This window comes from Oncorhynchus masou, chromosome 7 (genome assembly GCF_036934945.1).
Source record: "Oncorhynchus masou masou isolate Uvic2021 chromosome 7, UVic_Omas_1.1, whole genome shotgun sequence".
Taxonomy (NCBI): domain Eukaryota; kingdom Metazoa; phylum Chordata; class Actinopteri; order Salmoniformes; family Salmonidae; genus Oncorhynchus; species Oncorhynchus masou.
This window is the reverse complement of record NC_088218.1, coordinates 9128580-9143575: the sequence shown is the minus strand read 5'-3', so window position 1 is coordinate 9143575 and position 14996 is coordinate 9128580. Positions and strand designations below refer to the sequence as shown.

Sequence of the window (14996 nt, the reverse complement as noted above, 5' to 3'; positions counted from 1 at the left end):
CAGTATTGTGAAATCCATAGATTAGGGCCTAATGAATGTAAATTGACTGATTTCCTTATATGAAGTGTAAACTCAGTAAAACTGTTGTGTTTAGATTTTTGTTCAGTATATTTGTCAACATTGTTATGTTGTTTCACCACTGGTATGAGACTTGCTAAAGAGTGTGGGCCAAACACTTTATTTCAATTGAAGCTCCAGTACAACAGAGGCAGAGGTTAGAGAAGCAAGCCTCAACCAGAGGGTTGCCGGTTCGAATCCCAACTCAAGACGGGAAAATCTAGTGCGGAAATGCATCATCTGCCGTTGTGCCTTTAAGCAAGCGACTTAACCCCCTATAATTGGTCCAGGGGCACGGGGTGCTGCAGTGCCCATTGCGTCCAGCCTTTAGGACTATATGTGTGTGGAATGAGTGAGTGAACAAAAACACGGGAAGGAGAGAGGATGTGTAGATTAAAAATGGATTATTTTATAAACCATTTTAGTTCATCAGAAACATCATTTGAAGTTCCTTGCCTCTGAATGTGTGCAAAACGTTCTGCTGAAGCACTGTGTGTCATGTGAGTATACAAATAACACAGTGTGTAGAGAGACCCAGAGGAGGACATCTGTCTGTCCTTCTGTCCATGCTGTGTCCTTCCCCCAGGCTAGTCCACAGTCACCATGTCTCTCACAGTGGGGAAGAGCTCAAAGAAGCCCTGGTAAGAACAGACGGAAGACACATCATCATACATCAACATAGTGAGACATTATGGTTCACTATGTCTGGGCAGATTACAACACAATTAGACCCATAGAATGTACTGATACCACTTTCACACTAACATGCTGTTCCCAACCACACTGTGCTGGCTCTGATATTTTCCTTCCACATTGTCCAGCAACTACAGTAGATGCGTACCCAGGCCAGGCAGAACCGCTTGGCTCAGTTTGGCTCATAGAGAAACAGCAGAGTGAAAAGGGTATCAGTGTGATGGAGTGGGTCAGGGTCAGGGGGTCATTCCAAAGCCACATTTTCCTAATTGACAAGAATTCAAGGGAATTGGAAATTTAGTGTACTTCCTGAATTGACCCCAACCCTGGAGTGGGTTAGTAGAGGGTCCAGTACCTTGAATAGGTTGGTAGACTGGAGCACTCCAGAGGTGCAGCACATCTCCCTGATGGAGTGCATGGCCAGCTGGGGGGCACCGATGTCCAGCACGGGGATCCCCAGGCGGGAAGACAGGATGGGGCCGATGGTGGTCCCACAGGGGCTGTCGTTACGCACCATCACATCCTGGGGCCACAGAAACAGGGTCAGGAGGGTAATTCATTAACACACGCTTACTAGGTACAGTTGAAGCATCTGTGGAGAGAATACACACATGTACTGTTACATTCAGATTGATTGATTACATTTCCATGTGCCATGGATGCCCATTAATCACTCAGACATACATTGGATGTCAGCTGTGTGAGGAAACTCAACATGAGTCAGAACTGGAACTGTCCGTCCTGCCTCTCTGCTATTTAAATCTGGCTTCACACCGGTCCACTCCTCTGAGTCCATATGGGGGTGAATGAGTGCACACTTCAGGGAGGGAAATGGACCAGAGCGGTAGTTTCACCAGGCCCTGAGGTGAATAAAGTGTCCTTGTGGGAGCGGAACATCCTTCATCTAAAAATCTTAAATCCCCACTACACCACTGCTCGGTTTAAATCCCCACTACACCACTGCTCGGTTTAAATCCCCACTACACCACTGCTCGGTTTAAATCCCCACTACACCACTGCTCGGTTTAAATCCCCACTACACCACTGCTCGGTTTAAATCCCCACTACACCACTGCTCGGTTTAAATCCCCACTACACTAAGGCTCGGTTTAAATCCCCACTACACCACTGCTCGGTTTAAATCCCCACTACACCACTGCTCGGTTTAAATCCCCACTACACTAAGGCTCGGTTTAAATCCCCACTACACCACTGCTCGGTTTAAATCCCCACTACACTAAGGCTCGGTTTAAATCCCCACTACACCACTGCTCGGTTTAAATCCCCACTACACTAAGGCTCGGTTTAAATCCCCACTACACCACTGCTCGGTTTAAATCCCCACTACACTAAGGCTCGGTTTAAATCCCCACTACACCACTGCTCGGTTTAAATCCCCACTACACCACTGCTCGGTTTAAATCCCCACTACACTAAGGCTCGGTTTAAATCCCCACTACACTAAGGCTCGGTTTAAATCCCCACTACACCACTGCTCGGTTTAAATCCCCACTACACCACTGCTCGGTTTAAATCCCCACTACACTAAGGCTCGGTTTAAATCCCCACTACACTAAGGCTCGGTTTAAATCCCCACTACACTAAGGCTCGGTTTAAATCCCCACTACACTAAGGCTCGGTTTAAATCCCCACTACACCACTGCTCGGTTTAAATCCCCACTACACCACTGCTCGGTTTAAATCCCCACTACACTAAGGCTCGGTTTAAATCCCCACTACACTAAGGCTCGGTTTAAATCCCCACTACACCACTGCTCGGTTTAAATCCCCACTACACCACTGCTCGGTTTAAATCCCCACTACACCACTGCTCGGTTTAAATCCCCACTACACCACTGCTCGGTTTAAATCCCCACTACACCACTGCTCGGTTTAAATCCCCACTACACCACTGCTCGGTTTAAATCCCCATTACACCACGGCTCGGTTCAAATCCCCACTACACCACGGCCCGGTTTAAATCCCTACACCACAGCACTTTCTTCACCTCAGCACTACTTTGCTAGGAGATGTGCCCCTTGCAGAGTGGATTTAAGAAACAAGATCACAAACCCGTGCAGTGCACCAAGCACACACGGAAACAAGTATGTTTGAACAAATCACATGCGCACACACACGCCAATTACCTGAAGAGGCACACCAACACGACTGGCGATCTCTCTCAAGATGGAGGCTGTCACAGCCGTAGTGGCATAGCGCTGGTTACTGTTGAATTTAACTACAGGACCCTGAGAGAGAGGACATTCAGACAATCACACTGACTACAACGTCAGATATCTGTATAGAAAACATACATAAATGTATAGCATGTCTGCCACAAATATTACACAGGTACACCATGACTATTTTACCTAAATCTAAATTGTAGACATTTTTTGTAGAAGATTACAACAATATGTCCACCAGTTCTAATGGGGGTTTTCAATGTGTATTGCTGAGGGGGTCATTTGAGCTCTGTACCTTGTGGAAGGCTGGTCTGTGGTTTTCATCATGCTTCTCCCTAGGGTGAAAATGAAAGTCGATTAAAACTATAAACACAGCAAACATCTTTCAAACTGTCTTCTGGTCCCAGCTGGCACAAAAACAGTACAACATCAGTCAATTATATATCTAATATGATATAAATATATAAATGAGACTATTATTCCCCAGGTATACTGTACACTGACTGGTAGTTGGGATGTTGTTCTTGAACCTGACTGGTAGAGAGTGTGAATGTTAGTATGTTTTCTATGGGGAGTAACAGCACATTGTCTCTAACATCCCAACTACCAGTCAGGGTCTAGAACATCATCCCAACTACCAGTCACACTTTAGAAAAAGGGTGGAGAATCAGGACACATCCTCTGACTGGTTGTTGGGATGTTAGAGACAGAGGTTGTGTCCTGATTCTCCACCCTTTTTCTAAAGTGTGACTGGTAGTTGGGATGATGTTCTAGACCCTGACTGGTAGTTGGGATGATGTTCTAGAACCTGACCTCACTTGCACACTTTCTGTCATGGATCTAAAAACATTTGATTGGTGTAATAATGGCTGGAGGGGAGGCTCCACCATTAAATCCATGGCAGGAAGTAGACACTTTGGGAAAATGGTGGAGACTTGGGATGCAACCACAGAGTGATTAACAGTACGGCGTTTCCATAGGGAGTAGGAGTAAACTGACTGGTAATTGGAGTGTTACTATAGAGACTGGAGTGATTGACAGGTTACTGTATGGTACTGACTGGTAGTTGGGGTGCAGGGCGTGGGCCATGTCAGCGCTGATCATGAAGGAGCGTGGCACCGCCTGCTGGAAGGCTGTGAGGTTGGTGGGGGAGGAGGACAGTCGACTCAGGATCAGCTCTGTCAGGTTGGACGCTGCCCCCTGGGCGCTCTCTGACCCCACCTACAGGCCATAGGGGGAAGTGTTAGGTTAGGGTTCGCCAAACCAGTTCCCTCCTGTAGGTTTATACTCCAACCCTGTTCCTGGAGAGCTACCCTCCTGTAGGTTCACAATCCAACCCTAATTTAGAGCACCTGATTCTATTAATTAGCTGGGTGATAGGCTAAATCAGTCATTTTACAACTGGGGTTGGAGTATAAACCTACAGGAGGGTCTCTCTCCAGGAACAGGGTTGGAGTCTAAACCTACAGGAGGGTATCTCTCCAGGAACAGGGTTGGAGTCTAAACCTACAGGAGGGTCTCTCTCCAGGAACAGGGTTGGAGAGCCCTGAGTTAGATATACAGAGGCCATATTGACAAAACATCTCAGAGTAGAAGTGCTGATCTAGGATCAGTTGTACAATTTTAATTAATCAGAGGGGGAACCTGGTCCTATATCAGCACTCCTTATCAGAGATACTTTGTGAATATGTCCCCAGGGTTTTTCCTGACCACCAGAAAACCCTGGGCCCTAGTTATAGTTCATAGCTACAGGCCAGTGATAAGGAGAAGCCCTAGCTCTACACAGAATGAATTTAGCCAACACAGGACTGGGGGACCGACCTCTTCATTGTCAAACAGAGTCACCATCCTGATGTTGGGGTCTGTGGCCAAAGAGTCTCTAGAGATGCAGGAGTCCATCAGAGCCTAGTGGACAGAGGAACAGAGGGTAAAGGTTAGGGGAATGAAGGTTAAGGTTAAAGAGGACGTTCACATTATGGTGGTAGTCATGTTCCGATTCCTCTCGTCCCTCTCAAACACACCAGAGGAAAAGATGTGAGGTTCCTACTCTCAGAGCTGTACTTTGAGAAGGAGACCAGTTGTTGAGGTGGCTGGTGTTAGTGTCTGGAGGTGGAGTGTTGAGTTGGAAGAGGAGATGAGACTCACCTGTAGGGCACAGTAGCAGCTGTGGAGGTTGTCCAGACGGGGGAGTAGATGAACTCTTCAAACACACCTCCAATTGCCTATGCAGCAGACACACAAGTCAGTAATCTGTTATCGATGTCATTAACAGAGGGGGAGGAGGTGTTGAGGAGAGTAGACTCACCCTGGCTGAGTGTCAGCCAGACACAGCTCAAAGTCCAGCAGGGCCTCAGGCTGAACGTCCAGCTCTGAACACAGCACCTTGACCAGGGCCGGGTGGTGCTTCTCTGCCTGGACGAGTGAGAGAGATGGAGAAATGTACTAAAGGCCTACTGAAGTTGTGTAAGGCAAGTGATTGATTAGTGTGTGTGGTATATTGGACTGTGTATAACTGTATCTAGTACTGCAGAGCGTACAGTGAGAGATATGGATAGATAAGAGTCTTACAAAAGTGGTGGCATCGCAGGCATCCCCAGTGGAACAGCAGCCAGTCTCCAGCTCCTCCTGTACAGCAGTGGCTAGGATGGGCACTCTGTCACACACACAGTTACTAAACACTTATTTCCCTGTCCAATTCATGTTTGTTCTCCTGGTCCCTTGAGGGGTGTATCTCAATAGTCTATAGTGGTCTCCTCCCCTTCAACTGCACTGATGTGAAAGAACAGAACAGGTTCCAGCCATACTACCTTCACCTGTCCTGTCGTCAGATCAGTGTAGATGGAGGAGAGGAAGCCAGTTAAGACTTCTGACATGCAACCTGGGACTTACAGGTGGTTCTCCTTGTTGGGGCCGAAGGAGTCGTTGATGTCCCTCTGGAGGTGGATGGCCAGGTGGGGGATCCTCATGATCGGCCGGGGCACGTGAACCAGACGATGGACCAGCTTATCTCCAGTCTGCACCACAATAACACAACAACTCCCATGTAAGGTCCTCTCACAAACACACCTCCATTCTCCAGACACACTTCAACACATAGTTCATGACAGTTCAGAAACCTAAGAATGGGCCAACCTTAATGTTTCAGTTATGTATGAAGGGTTAGATGGGTAGGGTTACATTGCCATACCTTGACCATAACACGACCGGCGATGGTCAGATCCCGGTCAAACCAGGTGTTCCAGATTCCTCCTCCGTAGCACTCCACCCCGACCTGCAGACAGCCCTGTTTGGTCTTCTTGGACCGTGGCTTAATCTGAATCAACCACACAGAGAGAGAAGGGTGTCAAGTTAGCGACCAAATACAAGTATGACCTACTATCCCCAGTGGTTGGCGGTGTTAGCCCTGGGTCCTGTTCAGTAGGGTACACCGCAGCAAATCAATTTGCAACAGAAAACTAAAACATTTGTTCTTAAATGGACAAGTTCAGACATTACCTGACTGTTTCAAAACGTTTGTCCCTAATGAACACGGCCCAGTCATTTTCCCAGCGTGTCCCAAGTGTAGAATTTCACCCTTACCCTCAGACAGGGGCTGTCTGTGTGTGCTCCAATCATAGTGAAGCCATTGCCTGGCTGGAAATGTCCACCCACAGCAAAAGCGATGATGGAGGAGTAGTTACGGGTAACAAAGTACTGTTGAGAGAAGAGGAGTAGTTAGTTCTCAATCAAACACAGTTTGACAGGCAAATATGATTTATATGATGAAGCCCTATAAAGCTGTGTAGATCAGTGTGAGACTGGAACCTCCATGTACTGACTGACCTTACTGGCAGGCTTGATGTTCCACTGCTCAGTCTCCTTCAGCTCAGTAAAGCCAGCCCCCAGCAGACGAGACTTACACTCCTCAACCACTGCTCACAAATAGGACAGAGTGAAAAGAGCAGGACATTAACTTCAAGCCACATCATTCCTTTTATGAGTTACAACCTGTGAAACCAGGGGACATATCAATTAACTGTCTGATAAGAGGGTGGCTTTAAGACCGCTCAGGAGGGGATCTAGGCGAAGGATAATGTGAATGACTGTACATGGATCAGAGTGCAAAGGTAGGCTACACAACAAACGGGCATCCGTACAGGCTCAGAAAGAGGACATCCGCCTGCAAGATAACTATCTTATTTAGAGATCAAAGTCCATTTAAGTTAGGTCCAAATAGTCTCCCACTGCATTTGGTTACATGCTCTTGACAGCTACATGCCTACAAAATATTATATTGCCATTGTTCTGAACCTGTAGTACTGACACCATTTCTTTAACTATCAAACTACCAGTCCTAGAATGATTCGTGTTCTGACCGTGGTATGGAGACACTCCTTTGTTCACGAACTGCAGGAACTCCTTGGCAGCAGTCTGCACAACTTCCTTTGAACTTTTCATGATCAGTGACTAGAGAAAGCAGAAGGATAACGTTACACGCCATGAACGACACAGCGTTGCATTGGGAAGCAAAACAGAAAGAGATATTGCTGAACAGCAAGCAAAATACAATTTAGCAAGAAGTGTCATAACATGACAATAGACTGTATGGCTAGTCCAAAAACAGAATACACGTTTAGCTGAGTGAAGAATTAGACAGCAGACTAATCATTGTTTGCTAGCTCAATCAGCTACGTCAGCTAGCCAACACATTGTAATGCAAACCTTAGACACAGCAAACGCAGCTTCTAAAAGTTGAATCAGACCGCTCTGAGCTAGCTACACCGCTTAATAAACCGACTGCAAAATCATAATTTATGGCGCTTACCTGCATTAATGTTTAACTGGACTTTTAAACTGTGTACCCGGTGTAAAGCACCGAGAAATCTGACAGATTTGATAGACCACCGATGTAGAAACTAACAATGGGTAATTTGAGGGGAGGGGAATGTGGTATTGCCCTCTGCTGGCCAGGAGGTGAAAGTGAAACAAACAGTGGATACGAACCAAATACAGTATTTAATTAGGCAAGTCAGTTAAGAACAAATTCTTATTTTCAATGACGGCCTAGGAACAGTGGGTTAACTGCCTGTTCAGGGGAAGAACGACATATTTATGTCAGCTCGGGGATTTGAACTTGCAACCTTTCAGTTACTAGTCCAACACTCTAACCACTAGGTTACCCTGCCGCGCAGTATACACAAGATCGTTCCAACATCCAACTTGGCCCACTAATACTAGACATTTTAAAGATTGGAGACAATTTGGGAAGCATAAGTCAACCAGGGATCAGTTTTCCCCACTTTTCTACAAAAACTTTAAAGGATATGTATATATGGCATTTCTTAGCCATTTTATTGTGCTTTCCAGACCCCCTCAAACATTTTAAACCATCAATGGGCTGTATGTACCAATTATTTATGGAGATATGGTCATGTGAATCTAGTCCAAAATCGCCACATGCATGCAGCTGGTTGGTGGCCATATTTAAAATTACCACCAGGGGACTAATGGACAAAATCAGTTATGGCACTATAGCCAAAATGACATATTAACACATTCCCTATATGTGTGTGAAATGTTAGTGGCTCTATCACAAAGTAGCAAAAATCTTCATGTAGCTGCTGGACTATGGTCAAAATGACCCCTATTAAAACTTCAATATGTAACGTTTGGGATAACCAGACCTAATTCACAAAAACTATAATTTCTTACATCTGTCATTCTCATTGAAAGCAAGTCTAAGATGTGGTAGATCTGTTCTATGTGAGCTATTTCTATGCTTCCCATTCTTAAGTTTAGTTGTTGTGTCTTTTACTTTCAGTTTTGCACACCAGTTTCAAACAGCTGTAAATACAATATTTTTGGTTTTGGAAAATATATTTAATAGCGGTTCAGATGGTACAATGATTCTTTACACTATACTTGCTTGTTTTGTCACAAACAGAAATTTGGCGAACTCTTATCATTTTTGCAACCAGTTCTGCATAGTGCACCAATAAGGTCTTAAGTACTTTATGATCAGAATTACTTTCCATATTACCTGTGGGATTTATTTCGTGGGAAGATAACATTAGCAATTTTTATATTGTTTGGAATGATTTGACTCTATTTTCTCCTGAAGAAGGCACAGTGATGCTGAAAGGTTTGTGTTTTTTTACCCAATAAATGACTGGGAGGTTATACATATGGAGTGCACGACCCTTTGTTTTTATACCCTATTTTCTTCTAACAGGAAATCCAGATGGCAGCCATTTTATTAAAATATCAGTCCTGGTTGATTGACAGGCTTCCAAGACTGCCTTCAATCTTTAAAGTAGTCCTTAAGGTAGCAAGTACCAAGTACCACGTTTGATACTTGTATTATAAAATTGTACAACTATTGAATTTATCCACTGGACGATATTGCGTGGCAGCAGAAAAATTAGCACCAAACCAAACTGTCACCCTCAACAGGCAGAAAAATAACGTTACAATAATTAAATGTTTAAAAAAACAATAGTGTAGTATACAGCTTTCTGAAGAAGCAACATCATGGGTATTTGTGTGCGTGCGTGCACGCGCGCTTATCTATCACTTTGTGTTGTCAGTTAGAGACAAGCTACTAATGTTACTGCTTGTCTTATGAGTAGATAGAAAGGCTTTCCCACATTCTCAATTAAATGTTAACTACAAAGTATGCCTACCTGGCTGAATGATATCATGATTATTATTTGTTTCAATTGGGAGGGGATTTGTTTTGCAAACTGCCATCGCAGTAGCCTACAGAAACATCGCTCGCATTCCGCCACTGTGTCAAAACGCAACCAGGAGTCTTCAGCCTTGTCACTGAAAGATAGCCACACGTTTCTCATGAGAGGAAGAATGCATTATTTTTTAGAAGTGAGACCTTTAGTGTGATGTAGATAACCTAAATGTGATGCTAATAAAATGTGTATTGATCAGTAAAATGTACATCAGCACTCAGCAGTGCCACAGTACACATACCTGTGCAAAATCCTCTCACGCCCTCTCACAAACTCCCTTAAATTCAAATAATGTATTGCTCTGCTGTATGTGTCAATAGGGCATTTATTAAGGTAATCATTTCAAATGAATTATTAATAACAGAAACATAGCATTTGATAAGTTTCCTGTTATTAACCTGGAGGACCAGATCTAACCATCACTTACATACACTTGATATAACCCCTCTCGGTCTTGTGGTGGTGTCTATCATCTGTCATTGTTGCTGGAGCAGGAAGTGGAACTCTTGACACAGTTTATTATATGTAGTGGTTGCACTGCATAGCCCCTAGACACAGCCGAGAGAATTATTGTCTTTGCGAAAGTCACACATAGAAGCTAGAATACATTTACACAGCACCACTTCCTCCTCTCAGCCAGCACCAGATTATGTAACTGTTTCATACCTCAAAGGACCATCACTTTAGTTTGACTTTTGTTCTGCTGTCAGTCTGAGCATAAAATATTGGACTAACGTCTGGTTCTGCAGTGGGTCAGTATGTGTGGAAGACGTGCATTCAGGCTTTCTCTGCTTCTGCTGGTGTGGTGTGTGTGCACAGACTTAGAAGGTAAGATGTGTCCTGTTCTCAAACACACAGCCTGCATGTACAGTTTGTACAACACTGAAAAGGAAAGGGGTTCTGTCCTCATGTTTCATTTGTTACATTGTAACGGCATTATCATTACCTCATAATAATAGGAGTTCTACTCAGCACAGTCTGAACTGCATTTATGGAAGCAGAAACATTTGCGTCAGAATATATATATGCACACACACACACACACAACTTTCTCTTATGCAACAAACTGGGCATTGCAATTGTAGTCAATGCAAAACAAACATTTGAAATGAAACAACACACTTACAACCCATTTTCCTTCATGTTTACAGAGATTCAAGTGAAACCATTAGAAACAGGAACAGATTTGGGCACTCTTTCCTGTCCAAACCAAACCATTCATGACATGATGTATGTAATATGTAAGATGATAAGTGGTGGGAGTGAGTGTCGAGTGTCTCTTCGGTTTGACCAAAATGGTACAGACAGCACTTGTGACCCCAGAGTCACACTGCAGACAGAGAATGACAGAGTGTTTCTAAACATCACCAACATACAACCATCTGATGAAGGGAACTACACCTGTCAGTGTGTATTTAATGGAGGAATAGATCATTTGCATCTCAATATTTCTGTCAATGGTAAGTGTTTGGTTTGCGTGTCACATTTATCTTGAACTGTGAATGTTTGCTCTCATTTAGTCACTTCTCCCATCTCAGTCCAAGTGAACTGGATTGTATAAAAATAGTCTTCAAATTGAACATCTGTCAACAATTTTAATGACCAGAGTGGAGGAAGAGAAACAAGCCATATAGGATCACAATGAGTTCTTCCCCTTTTCTTTTTCAGGATCCCATGTCACAAACAACCTTTCTTTCCAACGACCTTTCAATGTCATGATAATAACAGCCTTTGCAGGATTTGTAGCCGTCGTGGTCCTTGTTGGAATAATCAGGAAGAAATGTCATCTCAAGTAAGAGATTCTTATTAGCTTGTTAAAAGAAAAGTTGATGGCTATTTGACATATTTGGTAATTTAATTAATCAATTCCTTTGTTATGGAGGTACTGTAATAATATAATGTAAGTTCAATCTCAAATAGCAATCTGATCTACAATTGATATAGAGAACTATGGGACTCAGAAATATGCGGTAGGCTATACTTTAGGTCCAAGATTTGTTTGTGCTCGCTTGCCAACTAAATGTCAAGGGTGTGACTATGAGTGACAAAGAGCTGCCAAGAGAGCATGAACAGATCTAACTGAAGTCGTATGAAATACATGAGGGTGTGACATAGGCTACTTGACCTACATTCAAGTCTGACTCGATAAGGTTAATGTAGGTCACTAATAACTGTCAATTTCTCACTTCCTGCCTTGTCAAAAATTAGTGTTGGAACAAAACGTGCATGCAGCCACGCACAAACACACATAATATTTTGTTCCAGAAAGCATCTGTTGTGTAAAACCATGTTATGCTACGTTCATTCACTGGTCTTCTCTTCTTTTACACAGCAGGAGAACAAAGCAGAAAGCGGTGTACACCTTTAAAGAGGTGACGCAACATCTTTTCTGTCAGGGCTGTTACTGCTTGATGTTTTTTTTTTTTTTACCTTTATTTAACCAGGCAAGTCAGTTAAGAACACATTCTTATTTTCAATGACGGCCTGGGAACAGTGGGTTAACTGCCTGTTCAGGGGCAGAATGACAGATTTGTACCTTGTCAGCTCGGAGGTTTGAACTCACAACCTTCTGGTTATAGTCCAACGCTCTAACCACTAGGCTACCCTGCCGCCCCAGGGTAGCCTAGTTACCTGGAGTCGTAAGACTGTCAGGGCTGTTATTGCTTGATGTTACCTGGAGTCATAAGACTGTCAGGGCTGTTACTGCTTATTCTGTTACCTGGAGTCATAAGACTGTCAGGGCTGTTACTGCTTCTTCTGTTACCTGGAGTCATAAGACTGTCAGGGCTGTTACTGCTTGATGTTACCTGGAGTCATAAGACTGTCAGGGCTGTTACTGCTTATTCTGTTACCTGGAGTCATAAGACTGTCAGGGCTGTTACTGCTTGATGTTACCTGGAGTCGTAAGACTGTCAGGGCTGTTACTGCTTGATGTTACCTGGAGTCGTAAGACTGTCAGGGCTGTTACTGCTTGATGTTACCTGGAGTCATAAGACTGTCAGGGCTGTTACTGCTTGATGTTACCTGGAGTCGTAAGACTGTCAGGGCTGTTACTGCTTGATGTTACCTGGAGTCGTAAGACTGTCAGGGCTGTTACTGCTTGATGTTACCTGGAGTCGTAAGACTGTCAGGGCTGTTACTGCTTGATGTTACCTGGAGTCATAAGACTGTCAGGGCTGTTACTGCTTCTTCTGTTACCTGGAGTCATAAGACTGTCAGGGCTGTTACTGCTTGATGTTACCTGGAGTCGTAAGACTGTCAGGGCTGTTACTGCTTCTTCTGTTACCTGGAGTCGTAAGACTGTCAGGGCTGTTACTGCTTCTTCTGTTACCTGGAGTCATAAGACTGTCAGGGCTGTTACTGCTTCTTCTGTTACCTGGAGTCATAAGACTGTCAGGGCTGTTACTGCTTCTTCTGTTACCTGGAGTCATAAGACTGTCAGGGCTGTTACTGCTTGATGTTACCTGGAGTCATAAGACTGTCAGGGCTGTTACTGCTTGATGTTACCTGGAGTCATAAGACTGTCAGGGCTGTTACTGCTTCTTCTGTTACCTGGAGTCATAAGACTGTCAGGGCTGTTACTGCTTCTTCTGTTACCTGGAGTCATAAGACTGTCAGGGCTGTTACTGCTTGATGTTACCTGGAGTCGTAAGACTGTCAGGGCTGTTACTGCTTATTCTGTTACCTGGAGTCATAAGACTGTCAGGGCTGTTACTGCTTCTTCTGTTACCTGGAGTCATAAGACTGTCAGGGCTGTTACTGCTTGATGTTACCTGGAGTCATAAGACTGTCAGGGCTGTTACTGCTTCTTCTGTTACCTGGAGTCATAAGACTGTCAGGGCTGTTACTGCTTCTTCTGTTACCTGGAGTCATAAGACTGTCAGGGCTGTTACTGCTTGCTGTTACCTGTAATGGTAAGGCATCTGCAGACTATGCTCTATCACATTTTCAATTGAATTTGCCAACATTTACAAATATTTCCAAAGCCCCATATGAGATTTTACAGTAATATGTTGACATATTGTTAATGTCTTTGTAGGTGGAGCAACAGGACATTGAGCCCTACAGCACGTTCACAAGGAGAGACAATGAACTTTACTCAACTCTCCAGCTGACACCTTCTAACCCCTGACCTCTGGCACCGTTGACCAATGACGACATGGCATTAGACACCTTTTTCTATCACTAGGGGTTAAATACTATTTCACCAACCCTGGATATACAACTGTACAGTATATCTTGATTACTGTAATGCCCCTATTTTTACAGCTGATACACTGACTTTATATAGTTCCATTGATTGGTTACTGACACCTGGCTGAATAGGTCCTGTACTGTAGATAGTCTTCTGTTGCTGTGAATATCAGCACTTACTGTATGACTCATGTACATTCTGTTAGGTAGAACCAATGTTCCTGTGGACAGATGTGATCATGTGCATTTCCACCAGGTGTCAGTGTTTTGTATTTGTAAAATATATTCCTTTGCAGCAGAATGTACAGTCGTCATCACAACATGCTTCATGACAATGCATTTTCCTTGCTTTCAATGGTCCATCGCCATTTATCATGTAGGCCTACATTAATTACATGTTCAGGTGAAGAGATGTAACGACAAAACTAAAGCAATCATTAAAACTTCACTTCCAAACAGATCCATGGCCTCTATAGTAATATGTATACGTATATGTATGGATCTAACCCAGCATGTACACTCTAGAGGAAGACAAACCATTATCTACAGTACATCATGCTTATATGATATAAGAACCCTTCAGCCTTGTGGTGGAGCAGAATCTGTCATTGTTTGTGTATAAAGGAGGAAGTGGACCTGTTGATGTGGCTGTAGTTAATAATTCGGCCTCGTGGTGCTTTGCAAAGACCAGGATGCACTAGCAGAGGTCCAAGTGTTTCTGTGTGAAACAGTAAGAAGCTAGAAAATAGCCCCACTTCCTCCTCTCAGCTCTCAAGGTCCATTATGACTAGTCAACCCAAAGTTTTACTTTGTTTCTCTATTGAACAACTAACATTGGATAGACGTTGAGTTATGTACTCGGTCTGAGCAGACAACATTGAGTAATGCTTGGTTCTGCAGTTGGCCAGTATGTTTGTATTCAGGCTGCTTCTGCTTCTGGTGCAGTTACCAAATAAGGTATCAACTTTACTTTGACAGAAATGTTATAGGTGCAAAATCCTCTCACAAGCTCCCTCACAAACCACAGGGGCCTCATTTATAACCATTGCGTAAATTTCACACTAATGCGTGTGCCATTTCTGAAAAGACTGGGCACCTGCATGTTTCCAATTATAAATCAGACCTGTCTTGAAACTGTATGCGC

At 43.8% G+C, this 14996-nt stretch overlaps 1 long non-coding RNA gene and 1 pseudogene across 1 annotated transcript; one reads left to right on the top strand and one right to left on the bottom strand.

Annotated features, from left to right (window-relative positions):
- Window positions 1–444: 444 nt before the first annotated feature.
- On the bottom strand, window positions 445–7826 carry LOC135543186 (aspartyl aminopeptidase-like; annotated as a pseudogene).
- Window positions 7827–10199: 2373 nt separating this feature from the next.
- Window positions 10200–14312, top strand: LOC135542998 (uncharacterized). The gene is made up of 5 exons (XR_010456159.1): window positions 10200–10486; window positions 10810–11118; window positions 11327–11450; window positions 11991–12030; window positions 13698–14312. It is a non-coding gene; the product is annotated as an uncharacterized LOC135542998 (long non-coding RNA).
- Window positions 14313–14996: the final 684 nt, after the last annotated feature.